Source organism: Cyprinus carpio, chromosome A15, assembly GCF_018340385.1.
Source record: "Cyprinus carpio isolate SPL01 chromosome A15, ASM1834038v1, whole genome shotgun sequence".
Lineage (NCBI taxonomy): Eukaryota > Metazoa > Chordata > Actinopteri > Cypriniformes > Cyprinidae > Cyprinus > Cyprinus carpio.
In genome coordinates this window covers 9,266,136-9,277,952 of record NC_056586.1, presented here as the reverse complement: position 1 = coordinate 9,277,952, position 11,817 = coordinate 9,266,136, and positions in this window count along the sequence as shown.

The window sequence follows — 11,817 nt, the reverse complement described above, 5'->3', positions numbered from 1 at the left end:
TTATTTCAGTTTTAGTAATTTTGTTACTATGACTTAAATCTTAATTTATTTCAGTTAGTTGCCATGTCATCATTTATTTTTTTATTTTTTATTTTTTTATTTCAGATGTATTTCAATGAAGGAAAATTATTTTTGTTTTAGTTAGCAGGAAGTTTTGTAAGTTTAAGTTAATCTAATATTTATATTTTATTTTATCTTAATTTCAATGAACGAATAGTTTTTATTCGCTTTAGTTAACAATAACTGCACTGGTGTTAAGTTATAAGTACCCTTTCAGTAACTGATGTATATTTAGAAAAGTAAATATCTAATACATTTTATTGCAATAAACTATCATGGTCCTTACAAACAAGCAAAGACAGATGAAAATTTAAACACACCACTTAATTTATTACAAAAGTGGCTGTAGCAACAGTGCAGTAAAGGAATAGTTCACCCAAAAATAATATTTCTGTTATTATGTACTGTTTTTTACAGTATAACTCTAAAACGACTTGTATATTAATATATAAATATAGAGGACAAATATATCAAACTATTGTTTGAGAGCTGAAGTGGTCATGAATGTGCGTGCTTTAACTGCCTTTTAATCAATCCACAGGAGTAACTCAGAAAACATAGCACAACCAACATGAAACATAAGCAATACAGGACAAAGGATAATTAATAAACACAGGTGGAACCGAATGAACTAATCAAGGAAAACAGGAAAACTAGGTCAAGGCAGGTAGAAGAAAATCTAAACCGAAACATAACATAAACATGACAGAAGCGTAGTGAATCATCTTTTTTTAGACAAACTTGGCATGATGACAGTGTGGGAAAGAGTTCCTAACGTATTGGTCATTCTTGTTTGAGGTGTGTCTTGCTGCATAATGCCAAACACATCTTACATCATGCGATAGGAGAGCCATCTGGGAGTGTTTTTTTATCTGGTCAGCTCTTCCTTATCTGGTGACAGTGCCAGCAGTTCGCTCATGAGTAAGTGCTGCATTGCTTGAAGGTGCTGGGCCTGGTGTTATCGAGCGCCCCTGCAATGGCTTGTTATCTTGGTCACACTTAGCTAATGATGCCCGTGCTATCGCCGGCAAACGGGAAAGGAGCTATAAAACGAGCAGCGTCATGACTGGGAAGATAGATGAGATTCATATGAGACGGCAAGTCAAGTGCTTCTCATGCTGGCAGAAAAGGGCTTTCACTTTATTTCAGCACTTCCATATGGCTTCTCACAAGAGGGAATAGATTTGTTTATTTAGCTACACTTCCAGTTGCTAAACGTTTATCTGTGCAATCTGGCTAGAAATTGAAACCTCCAGAGCTGTCGTATCCACATAGTTTTTTTTAAATGTTGTACAGCAAAAGGTTGATTTGTTGCCTTTTTGGGGTCTGTCTCTGATATTTTGATCTCTTGCTCCAAGTGTAGCATTTAAAAGCGTTTGTAGTCGGCCTCTGTGTCAAGCAGATGGCTTGTCAGGATCCAAGGCGACATACAGGAACGTCACGACCTTTGCTTCAGGGACTGCTAGACCACGAAGAACAATTACTTCAAATGTCAGGAGCACTCTCAGCCTCACTCCCACTGTAATAATAGTTATTAACTTTAAGACATGTGACGGGAGAGTTATTGCACCTTTTGTGGATCTATATGTAACTTGAATCAACTTTGAAGGCCTTGCTTTATGTTGGTTTAAATCTTTATCTTGAGAATCAACTGTGAAGTGCAAGCAAAATTACAGACTGTTCAGGAGGGAAATGAGTGTCTATAAACCAAAAGAATTTGGCCTAAAATAAGAACCGGTTGTGATGAAAACCAATAAGAGATTCCATGACATGACATGACAAGTCCTGATCTATTAATTTCTTCAAAAATAGACATCTTCGATGAGCAATTCTTCTAATTTTACATTTATTTTTGGGGCATTAAGTCAAAAATATAAGGGTGATACCTCCTTGAAATAGTGACATTTTTGTAAAGAACACTTTCCTTTATTTATTCCGAAAACAAAACAAAAAAATTAAAAATTACTCCCTTGATTTTATTTTTCTTTGCAAAATCAAAGTCATGTGGTCTAACATAAAACAGGAAATGGTATCATAGAGGGGACCCTTGCAGACCCTCGTGACTGTGTGTCAAGGTCAGTAAAATATAAAAAATTAAAATATCTGATCATTGAACGCAGTATGACTTCAGGTTATGAAATGTCATGTGGTTTATGAGTTAATAAAATATAAGTTTATGAGATTTGTAAATTATTCCATTCCTTTTTAACTCACAATTTGTACAGTGTCCCAACTTTTTTGGAATCGGGTTTGTATATTTATATAACATAATGTATAACGTTGTGTGTGTGTGTATATGTTACGCTTTATTTATTTTTTTCAGTTTTAGTATTATTAGTACTTAACCTTATTTTATTTCAGTTAGTTGCCAAGGCAACTAAGGAAAATTATTTTTATTGATTTTAGCTAAAATTGGTGGTTACACCTCATGACACTTTTTTTCAAAACCATATGAAACCGACATGAATACATGTTTTAAATGACATTCTTTAAAAGTTTTCCTTATACTTGACACTCATTAACCCCAGAACTCAAACCATGGTCGGGTTATGCTGTTGTTAATGTCAAGAGATGCTATCTAAAAATGAAGAATGATATTTGTGGTTTTGATGTAACAACTTGATGAATTTCAGAGGAATGCCTGTACCTTGTCAGGTAAAAGCGCATTAGCGGAGGAATGCAGTTGGTTTGGTACGGCCCAGCTCTTGTTGTTTTTCTATGCTGCATATTACAAGAATTAAAATAAGAGGGGTGTGCAGAAGAGCGATGGGTCTCTGTGCCGCCCACTTTGTTGACATAACCGATTCAGATTGGATGAGTCACCATGCGAAGGCTCTGAGACGTGTTGTCAACATGCATTTCTCCTCATTACGTTTGTGACTAGCCTCCGTGTAAGCCAGACAAACAAGAATGTTTGAGATAATGCAGAAACACACTGTAATCTCGCATTTCCTGTGGTGTCCCATGGAGCAGGCTTTGTGCAAATTTACCCAAGCAAATCCCAAACCCCCTTCTCTCTCTTTCTCCATAGGGTCAGGGGTGAGAGGAACCCTGATCTGGCTCTTGGTGAGTGAGAGGTCGATGGTCTGCGTTCGGTTTAGTGCAGTCGTGTTTTGTTATTTTTTTTTTTGTGTTTTTTTTTTCTTATGTTGTTGCTGAAAGAAGGGAGGTGGTGGTGTTGTGTTTTTTTTTTGGATCCTTTCTGAGTTCTGGGGGAGCGTAGGTCTTTTGTTTGTTAACCATTCCCTATGCTGTGGGCAAAGCTTGCAAAAATGTACCTTTGGCTTTGCTGCGTTGCCTTGACCTTTGGAATGTTGACTGCAGCCATCATGCCAGTTTTCTCTGGAAATTACCACCCTGTGATGTCAAGCCGCTTCTCCTCCGGCTGTGCAGCTGCTTTACACCCCACTCTGTCAATTATTAGTGGTGTTTGCTAAGACGGGCATCACCGGTTTTATTGCCCATATGTTTTCATAACGTTAAGTGTTAGACTTTTCAGAGTGTACCTTGTCCCTCACTGTTTGAGCTACAGACATGAATGATACCTTAAATCATGTGATGATATGCATGCTATTATTTTTCTCAGTGGCCAAATGTACGATTTATGCCTGTCCATTATTATGTCCATATCTGGGCACCAGAATATCATATAGACTTGGGTCTGGTTCTTTTGACTACTATTTATATGCTATTATTATTAATAATTATATAAATGAATTACTAAATATTAACAACATGTACTTACTGTTGGTTTGTAGTTTGTTGCTTGTAATTATACATACTGTACAGTTATTATATTTATATAATATTTATAGTTATTATTATTATTTTTTTTATTAAGATTATGTTAACAATGAAGGTGTTTATGTTTTAATATTTGTATTCAATTTTGTTTAGCTTTTTTCATGTTTTTTAAAATTATTTGTTTTTTTTTGTTTGTTCGTTTTTAGTTTTTTTTTTTTTTTTTTTTTTTTTTAATCCAGCAGTGTAACTACTAGCTAGCTACTTACTGACATAACTAGCTAAGCTTGTAAGTACTCTACAGAAATAGTTAAACTAAAAGCTAACCTTCAGAGAAATTAGGTTGCTGCGCTACAAGCTACATGTTTTTTGATACATTCAAGATCTTTTTTTTTAATTTTTTTTATAAGTAATAAATAAATATATAAATAATAAATGGTTATTTGGAAACCAAAATCTAATACAATCAGTGTAACAGAAACTGCTGGTCATGATTCTGTGATACTGTGAGTGAGGAGTTTGATTGATTCAGACAGAATCACTAACAGTTATCAACTCAAGTCACCTTAAATTGTATAGCTCTTTATACAATACAGATTGTGTCAAAGCAGCTTTACAGTGGCAAAGAGGAAAAAAGTTTGTCAGTAACTGTGCGTTCACACCGCCGGCGTCGAGAGCGTCAAAAATCGATCTGGCCGCTCTGCTCACATTGCTGCAGAAAGATTTGTGAGCGCTCTGACGTAGATCGAATGCTTTATCGTGTATTTAAAGCGGTCACAAAGCAAACAAGCTTGTTGATCTTGTGCAGACTAACCACAATGAGAGTAACGTTATAAGTTAAGCTCATTAAATATTGTTGTGGACGAAGTATTAAGGTCCTTTACCTAATAATGTATAAAGCACTCTAAAAATACTCTGATGCAAGTAAAAGTCCTGCATTGAAAATGATACTTAAGTAAATATAATCAAGTATAAACATTACTTAATGTACGTATGATCAAGGATTTTTTTTAAAGTAAACTGGGACTACTGTAGCTTAGTATTATTTATTATATCATTAGATTATTATTCTTATATCGTTACTGCACATCAGCAACTCACCAGAAAGATGAACAATCTCAGACACCTTGGTCCATGTATAATTTTTTATTTTTTATTTTTTTTGTATGTCCCTGTACGCAAACAAGGACACATAATAGATTACTGCAAACACGCCACAGCAATAATCAACCTTTTGTTTTGAGAACTAATGTGGTCGGAGCTGCGTTCTCTGGAATCCTCTCAAGCGGTGGACTTCTACGTTCTGATTGGTTGCTGCCCAACCGCGTCATAGCTCATTACCATTAAAGTTGCTGCCCTGATTTCAACTCTCCTCGACGCTCTCAACGGCCGAGTCGCTCCTCGCCGCTCCTCGCCGCTCCTCGCCGCCGGCCCACATTGAAAATGAATGACTTCCGGCCACTTTGATGCTCTCGACGCTGGCGGTGTGAACGCACAGTAATGCAAGAAGACAATAACAAATATTCATTTTCAGCTAAAGTCAGTTTGTTGAAGAATTCCAAAGGAACTTTATTTTGACAGGAAAATACAACAAAGATTATCGTTTACATGTAGTGCGTCAATTCTGCATGTTATGTAAGACTCTCTCACTCGCTTACTCTCACTTTGCACGTGTGAGAGAAAACAACGGCGAGTCGTGTGCCTTCACACTAGAGTTTACGGTACGCCAAATACACATCTGTGATAAATTTATTCTTAGCCTCCAACTCACACACTGGCTAGTAAAATCTAAGAATTTATTAGCCATTGGCTAATATTAGACCTCATTTAGTCGCCCAGAGTAAAGATTTAGTCGCATATGCGAGTAATTTACTCACAATTTAGAGGGTTGTTGGAATCACTTTCAGAATGATTTATACGGCTAATGAATGATAAAAAATTGAGAGCCAATCAGAATCGCCCATTTAGATTAAAGTAGTTTAGAAGTCCACCCGAATTTAAAGTGCCAAACGATATTACTGCACTGTGTATTTTAATAAACCGAGCATTATTGTCTGTTGATTTAGAAACTGAAAAGTTATTACTGTGGTTTTCTTTGTTGTTGTAAGGCCTTTAAACTCCGCCCCTTTTTACATTATTCCCATTTATTGTTTTATCTTTCAATAAGCAGTTTCTCTCAGCTATACATCATCATATGAAAGATCTGTCACTATTTCTGATATGTTGTGACTTTAAAGGGATGGTTCACCTCACCCTGAAGCCGACCTAGGTGTATATGACTTTCTTCTTTCAGACGAATCCAGTCGGAGTTATATTAAATATATATATATAATGGCAGTGGGGGGTGTTTCTGTTCAACAGTCCAAAAGAAGTCTAATAAAGTGCATCCATCCGTAATAAAAACGGGGTGATTAAAGGCCTCCTGTAGCGAATCGATGCGTTCTTGTAAGGAACATATCAATATTTAAAACGTTATAACCCCTTTTCTGTAGCTTGCGTTAACTATCATATGTGAAAGCCATTCCGGGCAGATGACAAAGTGCATGCACCGGTGAGAAGTGATGAACATGAAAGCAGAGAAAAGAGAGCAACACAAAACATCGCTCACGAATTAGAAGTACAAAATGAGGATTTGTAAAGTGGATATTAAAATGTCAGAGGATATTAAACATTTTAAATATGGAGATGTTTCTTACAAGAATGCATTGATTCGCTACAGGAGGCCTTTATTCACCGCCAGAGCCGTGTGAGGCACTTTTTATTATGGATGGATGCGCTTCATTGGACTTCTTTTAGACTGTTGAACAGAAACACCCACCCACTGCCATTATAAAGCTTGGAAGAGCCAGGACAATTTTTAATATAAGTTACATAGTTTAAAAACAAGCAGAGCTAACACCTTGCTTTATAAAAATGTAGTTCAACTTCTAGCTTCACTGTTTGTAGTGACACTACTGCTTAACACTGTGAACCTTCAGGTAGCACTATACCAACATAGCGACATGCAAGCAATCACATAACACCAGCATCAGAAAATGATGCTTTCTCTTATTGGAGAATATATCTGAGGGCCTGGTTTCTGGTCGTTTTTGTTTGAAACAACATGTCCAGATCTGTTTGTCAATGAGCGACTCTCTGCCTCAGGAAGAATTTGACATTGACTGAGAGAAGAAAAAAGGGAGGTAATCTCATGTATGCAGCGAGACTGAAATCCGGCACGCAGAAAGGATTGCAGAGACGGTTTTGATGGGCATTATGGGTACTTGACTACCTGCAGGGTGGAACTAACCATCGAACGTAACCAGGATCAAAAGAGGAAGACGTGCGAGTGCAAGCGATTACAGACAGCAGATCTTCAGATCACACACTCAACAGTCTGCCGCTTTCCTGAAGGGAAACGCCAGAATAATGGTGTTCGGTTTAATCACATAGTTTTTTTTCCTCTTTCTCTCTTGAGTTTGATTAGAAGAGGTAGCCTAGAGTCAGCACAGAGAGACGGCCTGCGATTGGCCGTGTTAAAGCCGGGCTCTGGCTGAGTCATCTAATCTCACACAGATCTGGATTGATGAGCTTCGGGAGAATCAGTTTGGTAAATTACTGTTGCAGGGTAGGACAAATCCCCTCTTATCTGATGTTCTCTCTCTCCTTCTGTTTGGTTCTCTTGTGTCATCAGCGCTGTGCTTTGCAGATGTGCTGGTTTGTGAACAGGTTGACTGTAGGCCCAGTGGAGTGTGTGATGGTCTCGCTTGGCGCTGCGAGCTGTGTCTTCATTGGAATGGAGCAGGTTGATGAACTGTGCTCAGCGTCTGTCCACTGATCTGACAAATTGGCATAAGCCCTGATGTATGAATGTGCAAATTATTACAGATCCTGTTCGCTATTTCTTCTCTCCCTCTCTCCCTTCCTCAGTCTCTTCCTGCTCGTCCATCATCTCAAACCCTTGTTCGCTCTGCATCCTTGTGTGTTGTAATTTGTTGAGGGGAGTCAATGTAAATTAAGCTCCTGTCTAACTCATTTATTAAAAAATACATTAAAATGTGTTATTACCTGCAGTTCAGAGTGGTTCTCAGTCCATGCCGAACGATTCACTCCATGAGTGAGCTGTTTGAATGATTCAGACTGAATCACTGAGTCAGTGTTTTGCTAACCTCGTTCAATGATTCGTTCATGTTTTTAATGTCTGAATTAAAGAAATCAAAAGTGGAAATATCCTGATAGCATACTGAAGAAAAAAAGAAAAACTCCACCCCATAATGAAAATTTTGTCATTAATCCCTTACCCCTTCTGTGTCATCCGCACCACAACGATGCGCTGTTTCTACATGTATTTAGCTTTGATTTGAAATAAAACAGTGCATCCTTGGCTGCATTTACACTGCAGGTCTTGATTCCCAAATCCGATTTTCTGACTATATCCGATTTTTTTGACGACCCCTTACATCATCTTTTAAAAGTGACCCGCTCCGATTTTTGCATTTACACTGTACACTGCTGAAACTACCGAAACGTAGACGTTCTGACTTAAAACAGCACGAAATACAATGGATGCAAGATGGCAAATAAAACTTAACAGTGTTTTGCTTTTCCATAATATATTGAAAAGTCAACAAAAAAAAAAAATCAGCAAAACATTGGTCTCGTACGGCGGGGTGAAAAAAGCGCGAAAAAAAAAAAAAAAGCGCTGCCAAACGATTAAACCGTGCCTCCCCATATCATCGTGAAATGTCTTCAAAACACGGATTTATTTCTGTAACAACCCTGCATTTTTGCCTGCACTGTCTCTTCGCCCCAAAGACTTAAAAGACGTGAAACCTCCGCATTGCTCCACTGTGTGTATCCTTCGTCCTCTCTCACGCCTATAATAAGTCATGTGATCTCAGTTGGTGGTGTCCGCCTGAGTTGACGTCACTTTTTTTAAGACGTACGACTCGCATTTACTGGGGATACGGGATATCCGATTTGTCTGCTTACATGGCACACGCAAACCGATTTATTACCACATATGAATGAGGCCTGAATCCGATCTGAGAAAATCGGAATCCATGCGTTTTTTTCCTGCTTACACGTTAAACTGGTCATATCCGATCTGTGCCACATGAGAGGAAAAAATCGGAATTGGGTCACTTGAACCATGCAGTGTAAATGGGGCCCTTGTGGTGCGGATGACATAAAAGAGCATACACAGCATACAGTGATATGGAGAGACACAGAGGAGTGTTTTCTTCGCTTACAAAAAGGTGTTCCTGATGCTTCATATAACCCAGATTGCTCATCTGATGGCAGATGGAGTATTCTGATGATGACTTTCATACCTTTTATGGACCTTGACACTGTTATTTACTTGGCAATCTATGGGACATTCTTTAAGTTTTCATCCAAAATATCTTAAATTGTGTTCCGAAGACGAAGTGAGCTTTTACGAGTTTGGAACGACATGGGGGTAAGTGATTAATGACAAAATTTTCACTTTGGGGTGGAGTATCCCTTTAATCTGGCAAAATCTTTTATTATTGTTTCTTATAAGAATAATGAAATATTAATAATTTTTAATATTGGAAAAATATGTTTCTCTTAAAGTCATAGAGAGGAGCCCTGAAGAATGTCCTTCTGTCAGTCGTATGATTTTACCTTTTTGTGACAAGTTTAGTTCAAATTATATTTACTCCATAATGATATTTATTAAATAATAATTAATGAAATTCATAAAAAGTACTTTTTACTTTAAATTTATTAAAAAAAAATACAAATAAAATTAAGATGAACTATAAAAAAAATCCTGTTAAATTTATGGCAAAAACTTTACTGTAATTCTTACTGTAAAAATATGTAAAAAAAAAAAAACAAAAGTAAAAATATGTTGATAATGTTTCAAGTATTACAGGATGGCATATTGATTTTTTTCTTTACGATTTTTGACTGTATATTTCATTAAGTTATACAATATTAAATACTACCAAAATCTGCTTTTTACCTTAAAATGCAGCAATAACCACCATAATAATGCAGTTGGAACAATAGAAAGCCACATGATGATGAATCATATATAGACTTGTAACACACTAAAATAATGCAATGTACATAAATTAAAAAACAGAATACATAATACAAAAGCTCTAATACACTATATTGATAACACAAAATTAAAATAAACAGAACTATCTAATGTACTTCTTTTAATATACTTTCCATTATATGGTAAATAATTGTTTTTCTTGCTAGAAACATTAAATTTGACAGTATTTTATGGTGAAGTATAAGTATTAAGCAATGTGTTTTTTTTTTTAAGTAAATTAAGTAATTTTAGTATGCTGCTGTGTTCAAGGTGTGCAGAAAATGTTAATGGTTACATCATTATTAAATGTAAACTTCCTGAAAATTGCATCAAAGTCTTTAAAAAGTCTACGAAACCAACTTGAACACAACAACATTTTTCAAACTTGGCACATGTTTTGGAAGTATATTTATCCTTTTCTTTATTGTTGGCAATCCTGCATGTCACTGACCAGAGGATGTAGTTTCATTAGCTCACACTGTAGCTCTCTATCTGATTAAATGGCCTACAGTGATTGGTATAATAGGGAAAAACAGAGAGAATACTGATAGTGAAGGAAGTGTTATTCTCATTTTTGTGGATGAACCGGACAGACCGGTTCACAGGAAGCAGCTACTCCTGGTTTCAGCAGGGCTGGGTGATGGCAGCAGGTATCGTCCTACTTGAAACACTATGGCTTTTCCATTTGGGGGGGTCTGCGTGCCTCGCCTTGCCCCGCCTCAGAGTGAGGAATCTCTCTTAGCACTGCAAACAGTGGAGGCATAAACTGCCATGATTATGCGTCTGGGTTAAACTACGACAACTGGCGCAAGACACACCCCACGCTTTCCCGCCATCGCAAGGTGCACCTTTTACTGCCTCCCATTTAATTGATCTAATTACAGACCAGCTCGGCCTCAGGGTCTTCTGAATTCACCTGTTGTTGTGTGTAAATACCACCTTAGTCTAGTGTTAGCATTAGAGCTCGGTGACGTCTTTGGTATGTTAACTTCATTCAGTACTGAACTCAGATGGCTGTGCATCTCACATACTCTAGACTTTGGTCCTGTGATTTCCATGATACAGAAAACACAAAGGGAATTGCAGTAGTATATTGTTCTAAAAAAAAATTTATTGTATTTTCATTTTTTGTGTTTTTTTTTTTTTGAATAATCGTTTTTCTTTTTCAATTTTCAACATTTTTAAATAATATAACACAGAATTTCTGAAAAAAAAAACACATTCCATTAGGCACTGTTATTGTTGTTATTTTAATAAGTTAAATTAAATTGATGAATTGTGTTATTAAAATAAGTTTATGAATATTCTATTTAATCAGCAATTTTTTTTATTTTATTATACTTTTGTTTTTATTATAATGTAATTGAACCATTAAAAGGGAACCAAGAATCAACATTTGGAAAACAAAGACAATAGCTTAGACATTGTTTTTGATAATTACATTTTATTTAAACTATTAAAATGGAATCCAAATAAATTAATTAATTAATAAAATGGGAAACATGGAATTTCTGGGGGAAAAAAAACCTAATATATATATTTATTTTATTTGTTAAAGTATTGAATTAAAATGTTTAGACATTTTTTGGATAATTATATTTTAATTAAATCATTAAAACAGAATCCATAAAAACTAAAATGGGAAAATATTGATTTTAAAAATAAATAAATAAATACAAATAGAATTTGGAAAAAAACAAAGATATATTTATTTTATGTTAAAGTTTTATAAATTCAATTGATTAGACTTTTTTTTTGATAATTACAACCATAAAAACAAAATAAAAAAACAAAACAAAACATGGAATTTGGGGAACAATAAGATCTGAATTTGGGGGGAAAAACAAAACAAAATGGATTTCATAGGTCCCTATAGTTTCTCAGCCAAGCAGCTTGATTTCTTGTTCTCTTTCTTTCTTAACAGACCATATCATAGCATACAAGAGAACCTCTGGCATACAATA